This window comes from Azolla caroliniana, unplaced genomic scaffold, assembly GCF_043228905.1.
Source record: "Azolla caroliniana isolate FFs.n. ecotype wild unplaced genomic scaffold, voAzoCaro1.0.p SCAF_3, whole genome shotgun sequence".
NCBI classification, from domain to species: Eukaryota; Viridiplantae; Streptophyta; class Polypodiopsida; order Salviniales; family Salviniaceae; genus Azolla; species Azolla caroliniana.
Genome location: NW_028230438.1, coordinates 10,081,328 through 10,103,405, shown reverse-complemented (window position 1 = coordinate 10,103,405; position 22,078 = coordinate 10,081,328).

Here is a 22,078-nt window from a genome sequence, read left to right as displayed (position 1 = left end):
GAGTTTCGCGACGTATTTGCCTGGTCTTACGAGGATATGAGAGGGCTGGATCCTCAGTTGTATCAGCACCAGATACATCTGAGCAAAGACGCCAAGCCGGTAGCAAAGCGTCGGTACCGGATGAACCCAAACTATGTCGGCAAAGTCAAGGAGGAAATCGACAAATTGCTGAGGGTTGGCTTTATCCGTCCCGTAAAGAAATCTACATGGCTGAGCCCGATTGTAGTCATACCGAAGAAGAATGGCAAAATTAGAGTTTGTGTCGACTACCGGAAGCTCAATGCGGCAACGGTAACAGATGCATTTCCACTTCCATTTACGAATGTAGTTTTGGATGCGATGCCATCACCGGCCATGAAGTCTACAGTTTCTTAGACGGATTCAACGGGTATAATCAGATCCAGATGCACCATGATGATAAAGAGAAAACGGCTTTCGTCACCGAATGGGGAGTGTTTGTTGTTGTGGTGATGATGTTCGGACTGAAAACGACACCGACAACATTCCAACGGATCATCATGGAGATATTTGGCGAATGCATACCGGCTTTTATGCAGGTGTTCCTTGACGACTTCGTCGTCTATAGCCGAGAAGAAGATAATTTGCAACACCTCAAACTATGTCTAGAGAAGTGTAGGAAGTACTGGCTAAGCTTGAATCCGGCGAAGTGTGTATTTGGAGTGTCCAGCGGAACGCTACTAGGGCATATTGTGAGCAAGGAAGGCATTGTCGTAGATCCGGACAAAGTGAAAGCAATCTTGGAAGCACCGGCAACGGCAACGGCAAAGGCATTGAGCCGTTTCTTAGGACAAATTCGCTGGCATAGTCGTATGCTCCGATATTTGGCGGACCTGGCTACACCTCTGCATGCGGCAGTACATCGAACACCGTTCCAATGGACAGACATCGAAGACAAGGCGTACCGGGCACTAAAGGTATTATTGTCACAAGCACCGGTAGTGCAGCCTCCGGATTGGAGTAAAGAGTTTCATGTGTTCGTGGACGCCTCCGACATCGCAATCGGCAGCGCGCTCATGCAGCTTACCGAGCCAAGGTGGTACCGGCCAGTGTATTATGCCAGCCGGAAGCTATCCCAAGCGGAACGAAATTATTCTACCATGGAAAGGGAAGCTTTAGGAATGATCTACAGTGTAACAAAATTCAGGCATTATTTATTGGGAAGAAAGTTCTCCTTCCATGTAGATCATTCGGCACTCCTCTACCTAGTATCCAAAGAGTCACTAACCGGTAAGTTGGCTCGATGGACTTTGCTGTTGCAGGAGTTCGAATTCGAGATATTCCACCGACCTGGCATACAGCATGCGGTAGCAGATTATCTAAGCCGGTTAGATTCTGGGGAGACGGGTGACGGAGTACCAGACGAGTTTCCGGATGCAGAGCTTTTTCGAGTCACCACGGAAATGGCAACAGATGAAACGGTGGCACAAGAAGATAAGTGGCTAACTAATATGCACCAGTTTCTGAGTACCGGATTGCCTCCGAAGGAGATGAACCGGGACGAGAGAAAACGCCTGGCGGTACAAAGCCGGCACATATGTTTACTCCGGGACACACTTTACCACAAAGGCGTAGACGGGATATGGCGACGAGCGGTGCGCAGCGACGAGAAGGAGGTAATACTACGGGAAGCACACTGCGGAGTCGACGGAGGCCATTATGCCGGAGATGCGACGGCAAGGAAAGTATGGCAAAGTGGCCTATGGTGGCCGACGACAATGAAAGATGCAGTCCGGTATGCGAAGAAGTGTGATCTATGCCAATGAATGGGTCAGCCAACGGAACAAGCTCGGATGCCACACCAGCCAGTACTACCGCTAGAACCATTTCAGAATTGGGGACTGGATTTTGTCGGACCATTTAAACCACCGGCAATGAGAACTGGCAACCGGTATGTGATCGTCGCGACGGACTACTGCACTAAATGGGTGGAAGCCAAAGGCTTACGAGATAACACCGTGGCGTCAACGGCAAAATTCTTATACGAATGCATTTGGTGCCGGTACGGATGCCCCATAGAGCTGATAAGCGACCAAGGAGGGCACTTTCTTGGATAGGTAGTGGAGAGCTTGACGTCATTCTATGCGGTAGTACATAAATGGAGCACCCCGTACTACCCACAAGCCAACAGATTAGCTGAGTCAACAAACAAAACGCTACAGAATATAGCGCGCAAGATCGTCAATGAGAATCAGACAGATTGGGACACGAAGTTGCACAACGCGCTCTGGGCTTACCAGACAACGTACAAAACAAGCATCCGAACAACGTTGTTCCGGTTAGCATTCGGATTAGAGGCAGTCATGCCGGTCGAATTCTAGGTACCGAGCTTACGGATTCAGATTCGGGAATGACTCAATGAAAAGGAACCAAAGGCAATTCGGTTAAAGGCTCTGTGTGAACTAGAAGAACACTGACTAGCGAGCATTATGCACCTGGAATTGGAACAACGGAGACGGAAAGCGTTTGTAGATCGTCACCGGAAGGGAAACGAAAAGATGTTTGAAACCGGCAAGCCGGTACTAGTGTTCCAGACCCGGATGGGTAAAATGCCAGGCAAACTACTGTTTATGTTACGGGCATGACCATATAATATCCCGTGGTAAGAATTTACCGTAGTATTCTATACACGTGGATAAGTGTGAGGGTTAAACGAGAGTGTAAAGAAGGGGAGGATTACTTTTAATCCTCGGGATTGAGACAACCCATTAGGTCAAGTGTGAACTTGCCTGGGGGCCTTGGTTATCACTATAAATAAGAGGCCTAGCTACCCTCATTTGATCATCTTTTGACTACATCGAGACTCTGCTCGTGTGGTGGGTCAACTCTTGTAGCGAGCGCGCCAGCACCAGCTACGACTCGATGCCACGACGGTGGTATGGGACGCCGATCGAGGCTCGAGTCCGTCTCGATCCCTTCGCTTGGGGGTGGTCGGGTGGATCGGCACCCTTCTTTCTCTTTCTCCTTTCTATCTTTCATTTCTTTATCCTTATCTTAAGCTTACTTTAGTACTAAGATTTATAATATTTGGTATCAGATTTTTGTACTAATGTTTCTTTGTTTTTCATTTGTCTTTTGATTGATGATGATCGATCGTTGTGCGGTTGGCCTTGATCCAGACAACGATCAACAAAGAACTTCGGTAACTCTTTCCATAATTTTTCTTTCTATTCTCTCTTCTCCCATCTAATCATGTGTTTAGTTTATATGTAATTTTTTTCATTAAGTCAATGATGTTGTAGTAGTCTTTAATTGATTATCTAAAACGTTTACGTATGTGCACGAGGTCAATACCTTGTTTGACATATTAATAATATGTGATGAGTGTCGTATGCGTACGAGGTTAATACCTCAATTACGTATTACGTTCACGAACATATGTTACGTTTGCGTATGAGTTTAATACCTTGATTTGTTGTAAACGATATGCATTTGGTCTCGTATGCGTAAGAGGTCAATACCTCCATTGCGTATTACGATGATCTCTTCTTTGTGGATGTTTCGTGTGCGTAGAGGTATATACCTCGATTACGTATCTCGATCACATAATTTGTGGCTATTTACTATAACGATATGTTTAATATAGGCATATGTGGTCACATATATACGTATTTGATCGTATATATGTGATAAGTAAACATATGTGTATATTCGTTATTATGTGATTATATCGAAAGTTATCATGGTCGGGAAAAGGATGTTGGTGGCCATCCTCACATTTTTGTGAGAATGGCGTTGTCACCATGCCTTTTTCAACATTTTTTTATTGTTGATAACCCCGTTGACAACCTCGATTTCGTTACGTAAAGAAACGCCAATAGCCAAAATGATGTTGAGTACGTAGGGCTTGACCCATTTCAAGTGAGGTTGCTCCAATGACGCACGTATCCAACATCCCTCCCTCGTTACATGGATACGATGCCACCATGAGCTCGTTCTTACGAGAGGCATTCGTAATGACGTGACCATGTGATGGCCCACGTGAGCCTACTACGAAACGAGGGCTCATTTGGCTTGACCATTAGGTTGCACTTTGGCGTATGCCATCGTAATTACGAGACTTGAGGTTAGGTAACGTACCAACATAGTTTTGGTAAATGAGGGCGAAATAAGGACCCTTGACATATATGTTCTTTTAAAAAAACATATATGATCAATTGCCTCGCATATCTCTTATACGCATCAAACATTAAGCATTCGAGAAGAGCAACTTACTTGGTTGGCTCAAGTGTTTAATGTATTTGTTCTCGAGGTCTCGAGTTCAAATATGACCAAGACCATACAATATCCTTGATACATATGACTATAACACATGTTTAGACTTAAGGTCTAAGTGCACATCGGGGTCCTCGTAATAGGACTTAAAGAGCCGAAACCACTTATGTGGGCACCGAAACATAGTTTATTGTTAACATTTTTTTTTTCGTGTATAAACTATTCATGACGCGAACATACATGGTTGAGCCTCGGGGAGCCACCATGAAAAAATCGATATAGAGATCAGGGAAAGACATTTATTTGTCACCCCCATGGTTTTTAAAACACCTTTGTGTTACCATAGTAACCTGATCTTGAACCTCATCTCATACGTCTAGAGGGGTATTGACGTGAGATAATGATATCGATTAATGCTCGCCCATGATATGTTTACATCACGACATGATGTTATGACTATATCTCTGACCTTATCCTATTTGTTTTCCAGAAATAATCTTTAATGGCTCAAATTAACGACCCGATGTCATCCGCTCAAGCGGAAGGAACTCAAGGGAATCCTCCTGGACAAATGTCCACTAAGATGTATTTGGCACAAATAACCCAATACCTTAGTTTCACCGCTCAACAGATGACCGAACTTCGGCAATCTCAGAGTGCTCTTGAGGCACGTGTCATTAGTCTACAACGTGAGACTAATAGACCTGATGAGCGACAAGGTGAACCATCATTTGTCGTTAAGCCATTTACGGGAGACAAAAAGGAAAGAACCGAAGAAGCAATCTGCACATGGCTGGGACGATGGGAGTCTCATTTTGAGCTCTATCCCACGCAAGATAGTACGAAGATTGCATATGTCGGTCGAGAACTCGGGGGTAAGGCCGCCGCCTGGTGGCGTGGCCTCCGTACTATGGGGAAATTGCCCGATACCTGGACAGATTTTGTCACGGTTTTTAAGGGCCAATTTCTGCAACCTCCCTCTCGAACCGAGGCAGCACAAGCTTTAATGAACCTCTCTAGCAGGAAATTTTCCTCGCTAGAAGACTATGTTCACCATGCTAGAACCCAAATCCAAAAATCGGGTCTAGAAGGGGACAATTGGTTGATAGCTTGTTTTGTCAATGGCATCCCCAATTCGGACTATCACTGGATAGTGCACGATAAGGAGTCAAAATCCTTTGAAGAGGCCGTTGAAATAGTTCTTCGCTATCAACGCACTTCGAAGAAGGACCATAACAAACCCAACGAAACGCCTGGGACTAAGCAGTTGCAATTTGTTGGGAAACGCAAGACACCCAACGAATTCCTGGATCGCGATTATAAGCGACAACATCCTTTTTGTGTATTCTGCAAAAAGAAGGGTCATACAAAAGATCAATGTCGAAAGCTCCAACGGAAAGAGCACGACAACAAAGCTAAAGCTGCAGACCATAAAGGTCAGATTCCTAATGTCCTTCAGGTCTATACACATCATTTAAGTAATTGTCAATGTTCTTTCCCTCACTATGTATTGGGTCCCAATGATTTACTACGTGCAAACGGGTATATCAATGGATCTCCCATACAATTTTTATTTGATTCGGGAAGCTCACACAATTTTGTGAATGATCGTTTGGTTCAGATATGGGGAATCCAACCCACCGTAAGTGATCACACCTACACGGTGCACTTGGCTGCTGGAAGAGTACAATACATCAACGGGGCGATTCATTCATTAGGAATTTCTATTGATACTTATATAGAGGAAGTAGACTTCCATGTAATGAATCTTTGTACCACCGATGTAATACTGGGTTATCCCTGGTTTTATAATAAAAACTCTTCTTTATTTATTGATTGGGTTCGTCATTCCATTTCTTTTGTACTGAACGATTGTATGCATTTTATTCAATGTGTAAAAAAACAATCCCTCTCGATTGTTTCCTCGTGTCCATCAATATCCGAGTTGTCTTGTTCTACGTTATTTTATTGTGTACTTGATCCGGACATTCACGTTTACAATATCGATAATGTCCCGATTCAATTAACATATTTTGAACAACAACAACTTGATGAAATCTTAAATGATTTTCATGATGTTTTTCCAAGTGAACTACCTGATGGGTTACCTCCTAAACGTAATACAGACCATCGTATAGATATTGTACCTGGTGTTGCACCAATAAGTATACCTCCGTATCGCTTAAGTCGATCCGAAGAAGATGAGGTATCTAAGCAACTCAAGGACTATTTACGAATGGGTTATATACGTTATAGTAAATCTCCATGGGGTGCACCAGTTCTCTTGGTTAAAAAGAAAGAGGGCACATGGCGTATGTGTATTAATTACCGACGCTTGAATAAAGTGACGATCAAGAATTCGTATCCATTGCCCCGGGCTGACGATCTAATTGACCGTCTCCAGGGAGCTCGGTATTTTACGAAACTTGATCTCCGTACTGGCAACCATCAAATACGAATAAGTGAGGACAATGTTCCTAAAACGGCATTTCGTACGCGCTATGGCCATTACGAGTTTTTGGTTATGCCTTTTGGTTTGACCAATGCTCCGGCTACTTTTCAACAAGAAATGAATGACATTTTCCGAGAACAACTTGGAAAATTTGTCGTTATTTTCTTGGATGATATTTTAGTTTATAGCCGTACATTACAAGAACATGCTAGACAAAATGTGAGTTCTTCAAGAAATCAATTACTTATCTAGGAAATCTCATAACCGAACGAGGAGTTGAAATTGATCCTTCTCGCATTGAGAAAATCAAGCTTTGGCCCACTCTTCGGAATATTCGAGAAGTTCGATCATTCCTTGGTTTTGTGGGGTTTTTGCGAAAGTCTCTTCGTAATTACTCCCAATTGACGACGCCGTTTACTGATCTTTTAAAAGGTCAAACGCGTAAGTCTACAAAACCTATTGTGTGGAATGCTACACTAGACCTTGCCTTTAAGGAACTCAAGGACCTGGTTTGCAAGGCTCCTTCACTTCTTTTACCCGATCCTTCAAAACCTTTTGAGGTTGAAACCGATGCAAGCGATTATGCTATAGGTGCTGTCTTGTATCAAGATGGTAAACCAATAGCATTCGAGAGTAAGAAACTTGATTCTGCTCAATGTCGGTATACCGTTCAAGAAAAGGAATTATTTGCAGTTATACATGCGCTCAAAACATGGCGCCATTATCTTTATGGAAATCACTTTGTGGTAACTACGGACCACGAGTCCTTGAAATATTTTTGTGACCAACAAGACCTGAAAGGTCGTAAGGCACGATGGGCTGATCTCATCCAGGACTTTGATTTTTCCATACGATATCGTAAAGGTTCCATGAACATTGTCGCTGATGCACTAAGTCGCATCCGTGAAGTTAACACGCTTAGCTTCACTGAAATATCATCAGATCTTTATGATCACCTTCGAGGAAAGTATCTTGATGACAGTTATTTCGCAAAATACTGGGCAAGAGTTGAGTCTGGAACAGACACCACCACATCCTCGAAGGAATACTTCCACATTGCTTACGGTTTGCTCTACCGTAATGGGAAGGTTTGTGTTCCACATTTACCCGAGGTCAAAAAGAGGATTCTTTTTGAATGCCATGATGCACCCTCAACAGGGCACCCTGGAATACATCGTACACTCGTTCTCATCTCCACTCAATTTTATTGGCCTAAGATGCGTCCTGACATACATAGCTATGTGACTAAATGTCACCAGTGTCAGGTTAACAAAGCCGAGCGACTTAAAGCCGCAAGACTTTTACATCCCTTGGACATTCCCAATAATAAGTGCTAAAGTATATCCATGGATTTTATTGTTAGCCTTCCTCGCACCCAAAAAGGTCATGATGCCATCTGGGTTGTCGTTGATCGACTAACTAAAATGGCCAGATTTATTGCTACTAAAACCACGGTAACAGCTCCTGAATTGGCTTACCAATTCGTTGACGAATTGTTTCGTTTTTATGGGTTACCGATGGATATCGTGAGTGATCGAGATCCAAAGTTTACTAGTGACTTCTGGACACAAGTCTTTAAGAAGTTAGAAACTACGTTGAGCATGAGCTCCACGGATCATCCTCAATCCGATGGACAGACAGAACGAGTAAATCAAATTATTGAGGACATGCTTCGAGCATACGTTGGTGCAAAACCAACAAAAAGGGAACGTTATCTCCCAATTTTGGAGTTTGCTTATAACAGCTCCAAGCATACGTCGACGGGATATAGTCCTTTTATGTTGATGTATGGTTTTTAGCCACGAGCCCCGATTGATGTTAATATACATCATGATGAGTTGCGAAGTACGCAAAACTTTCTTCGGGATATGCAAGATATGTTGCATATTGCACGAGATAATATAAAAACAGCTCAAGATAGAGCGCGTTTTTATGCCAATCATCATAGGCAACCTCGTGTATTCAACCTTGGACAGAAGGTATTTTTACGTGTACCTCACAATTCTAAGACATTGTCTACGGGTAAGTGCGCTAAGTTAGCCCCACAGTTTTGTGGACCTTTTACAGTCCTCAAACGCATTGGTTCATCAGCCTATCGTCTCGCTCTTCCCGATGGTGTCGGAATTCATCCAGTCTTTCATGTGAGTCGTCTAAAAGAACTTCTAGGTTCTGGCGACAATACAGTTACGACTGAAACTCTGGTTACTTCTGAAGAATTATCTTCTAAACCACATGTACCAGAAAGAATTCTCGATGTTAAAACCAAAAAATTACGTACTAAAGAAATCCGAGAATTCAAAATAAAATGGATGGATAAATCAATAAAAGATGCCACATGGGAACGCGAAAATACCCTTAGAACTAACTTCCCTAACTTTCCATTGCAAGAGTGCAATGTTTTAAAGAGGGGGAGTATGTTACGGGCATGACCATATAATATCCCGTGGTAAGAATTTACCGTAGTATTCTATACACGTGGATAAGTGTGAGGGTTAAACGAGAGTGTAAAGAAGGGGAGGATTACTTTTAATCCTCGGGATTGAGACAACCCATTAGGTCAAGTGTGAACTTGCCTGGGGGCCTTGGGTATCGCTATAAATAAGAGGCCTAGCTACCCTCATTTGATCATCTTTTGACTACATCGAGACTCTGCTCGTGTGGTGGGTCAACTCTTGTAGCGAGCGCGCCAGCACCAGGTACGACTCGACGCCACGGCGGTGGTATGGGACGCCGATCGAGGCTCGAGTCCGTCTCGATCCCTTCGCTCGGGGGTGGTCGGGTGGATCGGCACCCTTCTTTCTCTTTCTCCTTTCTATCTTTCATTTCTTTATCCTTATCTTAAGCTTACTTTAGTACTTAGATCTATAATAGTTTAGATGGACCGGACCGTACTGGATCACACACGGGTTCAATGGGTCTTACCAGTTAGGAACACTCGCCATACAAATGGGTCAACAGATTTAGACTAAAGCTATACAAAGGACCTATGCCAAAGAACCCATTTGAACAAAGGGCCGACGCCGAATCGGACACCGGCAGGCCAACCACAACGGCAACCGAGGAGAGCATAGCGACGGCAAAGAGTCAAGAGGCCGGCAAGGTGCGCGTTTCGGGTAAGGGTCCGACAGGACCGGAGAAAAATTAACCACACAATTAACTTTACAAAACTAATAATAATAATAAAATAATAAAATAAAGGAGCGAATCAAATAAATCATGGAAAGGAGTGGTGGAAACGGCCATGCAAACGAGGAGTAAAGAGGCACGTTGAAAAGGTACGAGGGGCTATGAATAGGACATTAAACCACCGCCACATGGCACACAATGCTATTATAGTACACGACTTGCACATGCGGAGTCTCGAAAAAGGTGCCAAGATGCAAAGAGAAAAACCCCCACGCATCGAGACCTTCTCCTACCGCGAACCAAGGAGAACAGACGCAGACAGACGCGTAAAGATCAATCGCAGAGAGCTCACGCACAGAGAACCCCCTCACTCAGAACTTTCTCTCTCACACTCTCTCCACCATCAAACCTCGCCAACGCTCTCCGACCTCGACGCAGAGATGGACTGCCAAACACTGTCTGAAGCCGCCAAGAAATGGCTACAGCAACACGGACTGGAGGGTTTCTTAACGATCATGGAGGCGGCGCCACACAAGGAGGCCGAAAAGATTATCAATGAAATCGACACAGAGGTGATCACGGAGGAGGCGATCCGTGCGTTAATAGGCCTTACGGAGGGAGGCATCTACACGATCGACAAACCTACCTCCGAGCAACTCATCAAATATTTCGGTGAGTACTCTCTCGCCAGCAAGGGCTACAGGACACAGGGCGGCGAAGATATGTTATTCCGCGAAATTGCCCGTGTGCTCCATGAATTCGGCCACGTATACCCTCGACCCCCCGTCATGCCTCAGAATCGAGCAGGCTTGATTATCGCGACATACGAAGGGGTCAAGGTAGATTGGCCGGTGTTGGTCGCCGACGGGCTGTGTACGGCTATTGATATAGTAAGAGGAAAGGACGGCAAGGAAGGCCAGAAAATATGGCATGCGGTGATGCAATGGCTCACCCTGTTGGTGCCACCGGTCGAGCCCGTCCAAACCAAGAAGCGGGGAAGAGCAACGGACGACACCCCGAAACCTGCTTCGAAACGGCAACAATTATTGGCCTCCAAGGCCACTAAAGGGAAGACGGCCGACGCAGAGAAGGTGGGCGGCAAAGGAGCGCGCCAGCCGGAAGCGGCCGACGAACACACACGAGGAGACACCGGCACGGCCCCTGAAGAGCCCACTCCACCAACCGGTGCAACAAGAAACGGACACCCTGGCGGCAAGAATGAATGTCGGGACTCAAGCAGAGGATATGTGTCTCCGATTCGGCTCCGGTAAACCTCAACTTGACGGTTTCACCGATTCAGACATGTTGGCTGATGAGGATACCAACCGTTCTACATCCGGGTATGTAATGACATATGCAGGGGGAGCTGTTTCATGGCAGTCGAGACTGCAAAAGACGGTTGCATTGTCAACCACGGAGGCGGAGTACATGGCAGTTGTGGAAGTCGGCAAGGAAATATTATGGATGAAGGACATCATCGGAGAGCTCGGTATCCGGCAAGATGAATATCGACTCTATTGCGACAGTCAAAATGCCATCCACCTTGCTAAGAATGCGGCCTACCATTCCAAGACGAAGCACATCAAGCGTAGGTATCAATGGATCCGGGAGCAAGTAGAAGATCGAGAGTTCGCGTTGACGAAGATCCACATGGCCGAGAACGAGTCAGATATGCTGACCAAAGTACTGATACTTGACAAGCTGGATGCATGTCGGAAGCGGATCGGACTAGTAAGACATCCCATGCCGGAGTGAAGGGGGAGTTTGTTAGGAAACCAGATGTGGAGTACCCGGCAACGGAAGACCCGGTGTCGAGGTAATCCTCGCGGATGCGTGGAATGAGGCGGGACCTCGGGGGTCTTGTACCGAAGAGCAAGAGAGAAAGGAGAAGGGAAGGGACCCACTACGTGCGAGCGTAGATTCACAGGGACACGGCCCTTCGACACAAAGACGCGAGTGGTACACCGACACAGAAAGACACAAATGTATGTATATATATATTAACAAAGAAAAACAACAAGAAGCACGAAGTCGGTTACAACTGAATAGGCCGGCGAACAGATGCCGATGCCTGTTCGTAAACGCACAGAAAGAAAGGAGTGGGTTGGAGGTGCTGCCGGAAGCACTCGGGCATTCCTCAGAGCAACGCGAGCCTCCCGAAAAACCCGCACAGAAAGAAGCTACGGAGTTTGGAAGAGAGAGAAGCCTTCCCCCCCACAACCCGACAACACTCCCCTCTCTTTTATAGGCAAGAAAGGAGCCGTTTCCCATTAACTTCCTACCTACCGAATCTACCTACCTAGGATCTTCTATGTACCTAATTCTCTCTTATGTACAACATAAGGCGTACGTGCATGAAGAGCCGGTTCCTATGCTCCGGTGCACCGATTCAGCTTGTGGACGGTTTTCTTCACGACATCCGCCCCCACCTAACCGCGCATCCACCAGCATGCGCCAAATTGAGCTGGGACGGAGAAAACCGGTCCAGTCTTCATTCCCCGCCCGTCGGTTCTTCCTCAGTTTCGGATCGTTCGTCGTCGCGGTCCAGGTCAACCGGATCCGGCTCGTCGTCGTGACGCTTCTTGAACGCTTTGATCCGCTTCCCAGCTACCGGTATCGCCATTCTCGTACCGTCGAGTTCCGCCAGATGGTATTTCCCGTTGTCGTTGGTGTTTTGTACCACGTAAGGCCCGAACCACCTTCTTGCGAACTTCCGTGTTGCTCGGTGCTGGTTGTCGAGGCTGCTGTCGTAGACTAGCACCCAGTCGCCTTCCTCGATCTTCTTCGGTCGGAGCCGGTGCGTTCGGTCGAACCGGGCTTTGTTCTTCGTCCTTGCCACCCGAAGCTTTCCCGCAGCCTGTTCCACGTCCTCCGGTCTTCGCTCGAGCTGTCGTATGCGCGCCGCCAACAGTTCCTCCCGGCTCATCTCATCTCTCCAGTCCACGGTTGCCCATGAGGAGATCGTACGTTCCATCGGCATGATCGGCTTCTGCCCAAACATGAGCTCTGTCGGCATGAATCCGGTTACCGAACTCTGCGTAGTTCGGTCCGCCCACAACGCGTAAGGCAGCAGCCGCGGCCAGTTCCCGACTTGACCTCCGCATGCCCGAACTAACGCCTTGACGATAGGTCCGTGTCCGCGCTCCACCTTCCCATTCGCCTCCGGATTGTACGCAGTGGTAAGCGAGAGCTTGACTCCTAGCCGGTCGAACAGCTCCTCGGCCTCTTCGGCGTCCAACTCCCTGTGATCAGCCACGATCTTCCCGACGCACCCGTACCGGCATATCACGTCCTCGATCAGGAACCGACATACGGCCGCGGTCGTTTTGCTCTGAAGGGCTCGGCCTTCCACCTGGTTCGTCAGATCCTCCCGAGCCAGGGCCAGATACCGCATCTGTCCTACTCCCATCGGCATCGTCACCAGATCTACCATCCATTTGAAGTGGATGGTCGGAGGGTACGTAGGGTGAAGCTCGTCTCGATGTCGGACTAAGGAGTGCATCTGACAGCTCTCGCAAGTTGTCACGAACCGATGCACGTCCCGGTACAGTCCCGACCACCAGTACTTCCCCTTTATCTTCTCAAACGTGGCCCACATTCCACGGTGTCCAGCCCAAGGGCTGTCGTGGTAGGCCGTCAGCAGCTCCTCCTGCTCTTCCTTCATCGCCACCACCCGGAGCGGGACGCCGTTCCTCTTCTTCAGGTGCTTCCATAAGTATCCGTCCCAGAGAAAGAATCGATATGCTTTCTTCCGGATCCGGTTGGTCTCGTCCCTCGTCCATGACGCATCCGGCGTCATTGTCCTAAAAAAAAACCCCGATCTGTAGCCACTCGCCGTCGTACTTGCTCTCGTTGAAGTCGTTAAGTGTTGGAGTGCTCGTCCCATCGGTCGTCACGTACGCTGCTTCGAAGAAGTCCACGCCGACTTCTTCGTCCTCCGAAACCATGCCGCCCTCGTCATCAAACCTCGCCCTCGAAAGCATGTCGGCCATGGTGTTGTCCTTTCTGGAAATGTGTCGTATTTCCGGGTCCAGGGACTTGATGTACGCTATCCACCTGAGCATTGCCAAGTCCGGTGTCGCGCATCCGGAAACCATGCCGAGAATCGGCAGGCAATCCGTCTCGATAATCACTTCTGTCCCGATCAGGTAGTCTTTGTCGGCCTTTACTACCGAAACGATACCCCAGAGTTCGCGTTTAACCTGGGCGTACCCTCGCTGTCGCTCACTGAGGACCTTCGCGCCGAATCGGATCGAGAACCGAATGCCGTCCTTGTCTTCCTGGTTGATGACCCATCCGATCCCGGTCGGGCTCGTATCCACCATTATGTATACCGGGGTACCCTTCTCGTAGACAGCCTTCCGGAGCGCCGGTGCTGCCGCAAGAGCTTCCTTCAGCTTCCGGACCCACTATGTGTGCTCGTCTCGCCACTTGAATTTTCGCCCCTTTTTCAGCAACCCATATAGCGGCTCCGCAACGTGGGCGTAATGCGGGATCCATATGTGGTAGAATGCGCATGCCCCCAGGAACCTCCGAACTTCCGTAACCGAGCTATAGTCGGTCTTCATCGCGGAGATGGCTTCTACCTTTGCCGGAGACGGCTTCCGGCCATATGGTCCACATAGGTGTCCGACCACCAGGATTTCTGATTGTCCGAAGGCCGATTTCTCCCCGGAGAAGGTGAGCCTCGCACCCTCTAGCCTTTGCAGCACCTTCTCGCAGTCGTCGATGTGTGTTGCTACGAATCGCCGGCATCCGTCCGGCCCGAGTGTCCCGTCCTTCTCTTCCACCGGGCACCGCTTGATCGGGATATCATCTAGAAATGGCATGGTGATGTCCGGGATGCAATCCCTCAGTACTTTGTTCATTGCATTCACCATGTGGGCCACCGAGTTGGTCCCTCCTTGTGGCAGGGTACACATTCGCACTAGGCCGAGGGGAGTTCGCATCGTCGTAATGTCTCTGCTCTCCACGGCTAGCTGGAACTAGTCGTACCCCGAGTACAGATCACCGACCGAGTAGATCGACCTTCCGGCGAAGGCCTCCGCGAACTCGTCTATGGTCGGTCCGATTCCTGCGTTCCGGATGGTCACTCTGTTGACCGGCTGCAGGTCTTGAATGAAGCGCAATGTTCCGTTTTTCTTTGGTACGGTAAACCATCGGTTCGAGTATGGGGCATTCGACGGTTTGAGAATGCCCAGATCGACTTTCTGCCTTAATAGCTCCATCAACTTCGGGATGTGAGCTCTCGGTACTGGAATCGGCTTGAGATTCCACGGCACATGCGGTACCGTGAATACCACCATCGGCTCCACAATTGTTGGGTCTACGCACCCGATCTCTTCCGGTGAGAATGCGAAGGCTTTCCCGTGCCTTCCGAGCATTCTCCGAAACCGGTCTTCCTCCGCCGGCAGTAAGAACCCGCCCCCGCCGATTTTGAGCTCCCGGAGCGTCTCGTCGGTGAAGGTGTGTCCTATGCAGACCGGATCTCGTAAACTGGGGTCCGACGCAACCCCTCTGATTCGGGACTCGCTGCCCTCCGGTAAGGGTGCCGCGACTGGCCTTACCTTCCGGTCCACAGTCTTGTACTTCGTGCTAACTCGGGCCGTCCGATCCTGCCCGAGCCCCTGACTGAAGTTCGCAATGACTTCATACATCTCTTCGGAACATACCGGTATCGTCCGGTCTTCGTTAAGGTCTTCTCCGGCTACCTTCCTCAGCATTCCCAAGGTGTCGTCGAAGGAGACCACCTCCACGGCTCCGCTGATTTCCTCGTTCGGGCCGAGAACTCCGCACGCTCGAAGTCGCTCCTCCGCCCTTGCCTTTTCTTGGCCAACGATGCCGACTATCATACACCCTCCGTCGTTGGAGAAGCAAAATTTTCTACCTATCGTACAAGGTTTCTTTAGTTTCGGTTCTATCGTACAGCTGTGGGGTCTTTCCCGAGTGTCCGGATTGCCTCGGCCCCACGCCTTGGCAGCCCTCTCTAAAAATCCTCTCGGATCTCGCCACCGAGGGATTCGCGGTTTCGCTCGTGGTTCGGCCGCACCGTCAGAAATTGGACCGAATGGCGCCCGTCTTGGCTTTTGACCCTCGCGTAGGCCGAACCGTTGTCCAGCACCTTGGTCTCCATTCGCGCTGTCGTGATGTATGGTTCCCCTAATATGACCGGGTGCGAGGACGTCTCCTGCACGAAGAAGTGCTGGTCAATCTCGACGTCACCGATCTTGACTCGCACATTCGGGCAGGCCCCGTGCAGTTCCTCGGTGGCGCGCGTCGCCGCCCGTATCTTCCACCCGTGCTTGGTGTTGATCGGCCATTTTCCCTTCTTATAGAAGTCCATGGACATCAAGTTTATTTCCGAACCGTGGTCCACCAGTGCCACCACCGGTTCCTGAACATCTCCGATCTTCCAGCGCCCACTCATCTTCCAGCGCCAAGTCGTCGATGTGCGTTGTCCGCACCTCCACCGGTCTTTCCGGTTCCGTCTCCGTCGACAGCCTCTTCCGTTTCACCAAGTCCACAATGGAGTCGTGGAACTCCTTCTTGGCGATCCCTAGCACCTCCCGCAATGACAACTCCACTTTGCTGTCGAGGATCCGTTCTTCTAGGACCTTTCGTAGGGCCGTGGTCCTTTCTATTTCCGTCCCCAGTCGGTATCCGCCCTTCCTGGGGTTATCTTGCGCGCTGGACCCAATGGCTTCGTTCCGTCGTTGCCCAAATCGGGTCTCGTATCGTTGTGAGGGCCCGGCCACTCCAGCTTTCCCCACTCGTTTGTCTTCTACCAGAGCCTCGTAGTTCCTGCAGGCGGCTTCTACGAAGCTCGTCTTCTCCTCGACCGGGTCGCTCCACCCGGTTATTTCCCGGACCCGTCTCTCAGCGCGGTCCACTTCATCTTTCCTCAGCCGTGCGCCGGCGAGGCCTTCCAGCATTGCCGACCTGAATCCGTCTTTGCTCTCCTTTCGGGCCTCGCTGCCCCCGACCCGAATGCCGGGCGACGCCGAGTAGTGGACGGCCTCCACGTGTCGGGCCGCTGCCTCTTCCATCAGTCTCTTCATACCTCCTCGCCCGTCGTTTCGGTTTAGGGCCCTTCTAGTGTCGCCGGCGTGCACCCGGCCTTCCCACAGGTACACCACCCGGTTCCTCAACGCCACTGCGAAATCGTCGCAGTCCTTCCGAATGTGGCCGACCTCGTCGCACCACATGCACCTGTTCCCTGCTGCCGGCCGTCGGTCACGAGCCGGTTCGCCGCCTTCCCTTCGAGTCTGGGCGATCTGGAGATCCTTTATCGCCCGCGTCAACTCCTCTAGCGCTGCTCCTCCGGACGAGCCATTGACCATGCCGGTCGAAGCCGAACCGGTTTCGAGCCACTCCCAGGCCTCTTCCCTTCGCCCTTGCGGTGCCGGTTCAAGCCTCCTTGCTGTGACAGAGCCCGCACCGGCCGCCCCGTCATCAGCCCATTCTCGTCGTTTGTCGAAACAGCCACATACTCTCTTAACCGCAGCCCAGTCGGTCGTCAGCCCGTCTTCGGTTTCCAGCAAGGAGCCGACTTGATCCCGGTCCCGCTCATCCACCGACTTGACGAATAGTAGGACCCGGCTCGTATCCAGAATGGTTCGGTCAAGCGCCGAAAGGCGCGCAAAGAGTTCTTCAAACTCCCGGAGGAGTGCCGACGCGTTTCTTCCCTTGCCGGGGGACTCCACCCACTCCATGAAGTCCCGTTTCGAAAGCCGGAGCGCGTCGTCCAACCCGTATTTTTCTAGGATTCGACCTTCGAACTCCTCCCAGGTACGGCTCTCCGCCCGCACCTCGAGCACCTCCGCATGGATGCTCGGCATCGCCACTCGAGGGAACCCGGCAAGGCGCCTCTCTTCCGGAATGTCCCGCATCAGCATTTCTGCCTCGTAGGACGCCAAATACTTCGTGGCAACCTTTCCGCTGAACCGGCCGATCGTACCGACGACCGCCTCAATGACTCTATCGAGGGCGCCGGTGCCCTCGCGTGCGCTCAATATCCGATCCACGGCCGAAGCCATGGCCTCCGCAAGATCCGACCCCTTCATCTTCTGCTCTTCTGCCGCCTCCTTCACGTCGGGTTCACCAAGATGTCGAGGTAATCCTCGCGGATGTGTGGAATGAGGCGGGACCTCGGGGGTCTTGTACCGAAGAGCAAGAGAGAAAGGAGAAGGGAAGGGACCCACTACGTGCGAGCGTAGATTCACAGGGACACGGCCCTTCGACACAAAGACGCGAGTGGGACACCGACACAGAGAGACACAAATGTATGTATATATATATTAACAAAGACAAACAACAAGAAGCACGAAGTCGGTTACAACCGAACAGGCCGGCGAACAGATGCCGATGCCTGTTCGTAAACGCACAGAAAGAAAGGAGTGGGTTGGAGGTGCTGCCGGAAGCACTCGGGCATTCCTTAGAGCAGCGCGAGCCTCCCGAAAAACCCGCACAGAAAGAAGCTACGGAGTTTAGAAGAGAGAGAAGCCTTCCCCCCCACAACCTGACAGCACTCCCCTCTCTTTTATAGGCAAGAAAGGAGCCGTTTCCCATTAACTTCCTACCTACCGAATCTACCTACCTAGGATCTTCTATGTACCTAATTCTCTCTTATGTACAACATAAGGCGTACGTGCATGAAGAGCCGGTTCCTACGCTCCGGTGCACCGATTCCGCTTGTGGACGGTTTTCTTCACGACACCGGTGAGAACCGGATGACGAGTACCCGGCAAGAGTTAGATGGTGAAGGCCCGGTGAGAAGTGCTCACCGGATGAAGGGACATAATCGTAAATATGTTTTCTGAGAGTCCATCAGGGCTATATTTGTAAATAGCCGAAAAGTCATATTAGTATAAATATGACTTAGGGCAAACTCAGTATAGAGAGTGGTTGTCAATCTTGTTGGTGCAAGATTTGAGTGCATAACTGTGTACAGAGAGAGAGAGAGAGAGAGAGGAAGAGGTCGTTGCCTCTGTTGTAACCGCCGCCTGTGGCGAAGATAGCAAGCTCGAGGTCGTTGCCTCGGTGCTTTACTATTGTACATCGTGATATAGTGATAGTTGCAGTTTGTGGGCTGCCGTGGTTTTTCTCTAGTTTGGGTTTTCCACGTTAACATCCTGTGTACTCTTCTCTTTACTGTGTCGTCCGTTCATTACTCGTTTTCTGTGTTTTAATTCTAGGCTCGGTTGTGGCAGAGCGTTGTTCATTGGGAGTGTGCATTCCTGTCAAAGGAGATTGGATATTAGACCTCTTTTCTGGCACATGTATTCCTCGAACTAGGTTAACAATCTTGAGATAACCAATACTGAATCTTTTTTGTTTGAGAACTAATTCTTCTTGTTACGTTCTTCATAGGGACAACGTCTGCATGTGCATTGAAACTCTTTAGAAACATAGTTGCATTGGAGAAGGACGAGGAGCAAGTTATATTTATAAACATAAGGATTAAGGTTTTGTGGGAGTGCCCAGACTAGGACAAGGAGGTCGGTGCAAAGAACCTCGCTGATACCAAAAGGTTTTAACCTGCTTCGCGAGAGCCTATTCCTCCGTTAGCCAGGGAATCGGGGGAGCTAATAGAGCTTGATGATGAGCTTATAGAAGATATTTCGTTGGCTCGGCTAACAGGGGAAGCCAATGCACGTATAGCCGAAGAGACTTTTATACAGGATGACGAAGAAAATGACATTGACGATTTGCTTGCTATGTAATAAACTCTTTTAAAAACGCGAAATGTATTGTTTGGAATTCACATTATTAATACAAATTTTGGGTTTTACTTGGTGGATTCTATTCTTTATAATCTTCTATATGTTTCAATTTTATTTTTATATACTTGGTTAGTAGACTTATGACATTGGTTTCATCGTGTGCATTGCTGACTACCAAATTTATGGAGAAACATGAATTAGTTTAAATTGAGGCTGATTTTGGTCAAACTTTACCTTAACATAACATGGTCGTAGAATTGTTGCTATGACTGTCCATGTTGTTATTATGGATCTTTGTCTTCTATTGTTAAGAGTATTATGTCTCTCTTCCATTGCTACTTAGATTGTGTAGTGTGTTGATAATGGTTCCACTAGCGTTATCCGCATGTTTTTATACGCTTGTAGTTCCACTAGCGTTATCGTTCGGAGTTTGATCCCGTGTGAATCACCTAAGGAATAGATTAGATCAATTTTAAATACAAGTATGAAAGCCTTAATAGGTTTGTTATTTCCAGCACATTATCCTAAAGTTCACTGTCTTACAGTGTCCACAATTATATACATATGGTTTGATCCCATACGAACAAATTGAGGAATAGATTAGATCAACTTTAAATACAAGTATTAAATACCTTAATAAGTTAGTTATTCCAATCACATTATCCTAAAGTGCACTATTCTACATTGTCCACAATTATATACATGCGAGTATGGGTCAAAGTATAAATCATAACTCATTTTATTAGTATGGTTACAAGTACACCTCATATTTTTGTAAAACTTACCAAATTAATATAAGTCTTTAACTTAGTGTTTCTTATGTCGCACATTAGTGACATATTGAGCCATTGTTGAACTTTATTATGCCTACATTAACTTATCAACACGTCCAAACTTATTTGAATTTCTAATGATCTCCACTCGTAGACCTATCATGTATTTTTATATTTACAAATTCTAATCAAGTTGTGGAACATGTGATACTAGTGCATCCAATTTTTGTAGAGAGGGTATATTTGGATAGTTTCAAGAAGATTCTACAAGTGGAATGCGCGATCCTTCCACTTGTGAACACGAACGTGTTCTATAACAACATTATGGGAAAGATAACAATGGACAAGAACACAACAAATACACACAATTACAAAAAGATGAAATATAATAGAGATTCAATGTGCAACATTGGTAGTAGCAACTCCAATGTTCACAATATTAGATACAAATATAATGTACAAGTGTTCTCCAAGCCTTAAGTTTCTCATATGCATGCTTAGTCTTGGCATTTCCTTCTAGTGTGTCATATGTACAACAATCTCAAACCAAATGCCAATGCGACTAAGAGTTTTGAAATTCATTTTCTTGCATATTTGTATAGCAACTAGTTTTACACACATGTGTAGGCATAGGTTACATCTATAGTGTAGACATCTACATATTGGTGATGTAGGAACTCCCACATGATGGGCATGTACAATGATTGTCCATCCATGCACCATGTCAACTTGTGAAGTCACAATCCCCTCCATTGTGATTTGATGGCATCCCAAAATGTGCAATCCTTGATCTAGCTTCAACTACATGCGAGTTTCTTATTGACATGATTATCTTCCAAGGGAGTTATATGTTGGGAATATCTCGACACTAGAGTCGGTTGATGGCTACTTATTATTATAGATAATAGTAGTAGTGATGCGTAGTAGGGGCCACACTTGTAAATAGCCCATGATGTATTAGTTTAAATACACCTAGGGCAAACAGAAGAGACAGTGCGTGAGAGCAGAGAGCAAGAGCGTTGTAGTATAGTGTGCACGCCCGAGAGAGAGAGGGAGAGAAGCAAGAGAGAGCAGTGCCATAGTTATGCGTTCGTAACAGTAGGCACCAAGAGCCCTGTGAGGTTGATACACTCCATAAAGAGTGTTGTAATATTCTCCCTTGTATATCCATTGTATAGTGAACGGCTGTGGTTTTCTCCCGTTTTTTAGGGTTTCCACGTAAAATCTGTGTACACTGTTGTTGTGTGTTCCAAGTTGTGTATTTCAACGTATTCTTCTTGTGAGTTAACGATTGTTTTCTCATCAACCTCGTTTTCTCATCAAACTGGTATCAGAGCTTGAGGTGCAAGCATGGAATGAGGTGTGAGTGACTTCCCAGGTATGATAGTTCTAAACGCTCAGAACTATGCGGAGTAGAAGATAAAGATGGAGAACCTTCTCATAGTCAAAGACATGTACGAGACGATCGACAGAGCAGAAATACCCATGAGAGTATTAGAGTTGGAATGGAAACTTCTTAACTGAAAGGCAGTGGCCATCATCCGATAGTGCATCGATGTAAGTGTCCTTCATCATGTGGTGAACAACACAAATGCCCACGAGATGTGGCAGACACTATCAGGCCTATATGAGAGGAAGAATGCCCTCAATAAAACCTCACTGATGAGAAAGATCGCACGACTGAAATACAGAGACTGTGAGAGCATCGTCAAACACATCAACACATGCATAGGGTATGTGAATCAACTGGCTACGACCAAGTTTCCCCTTGA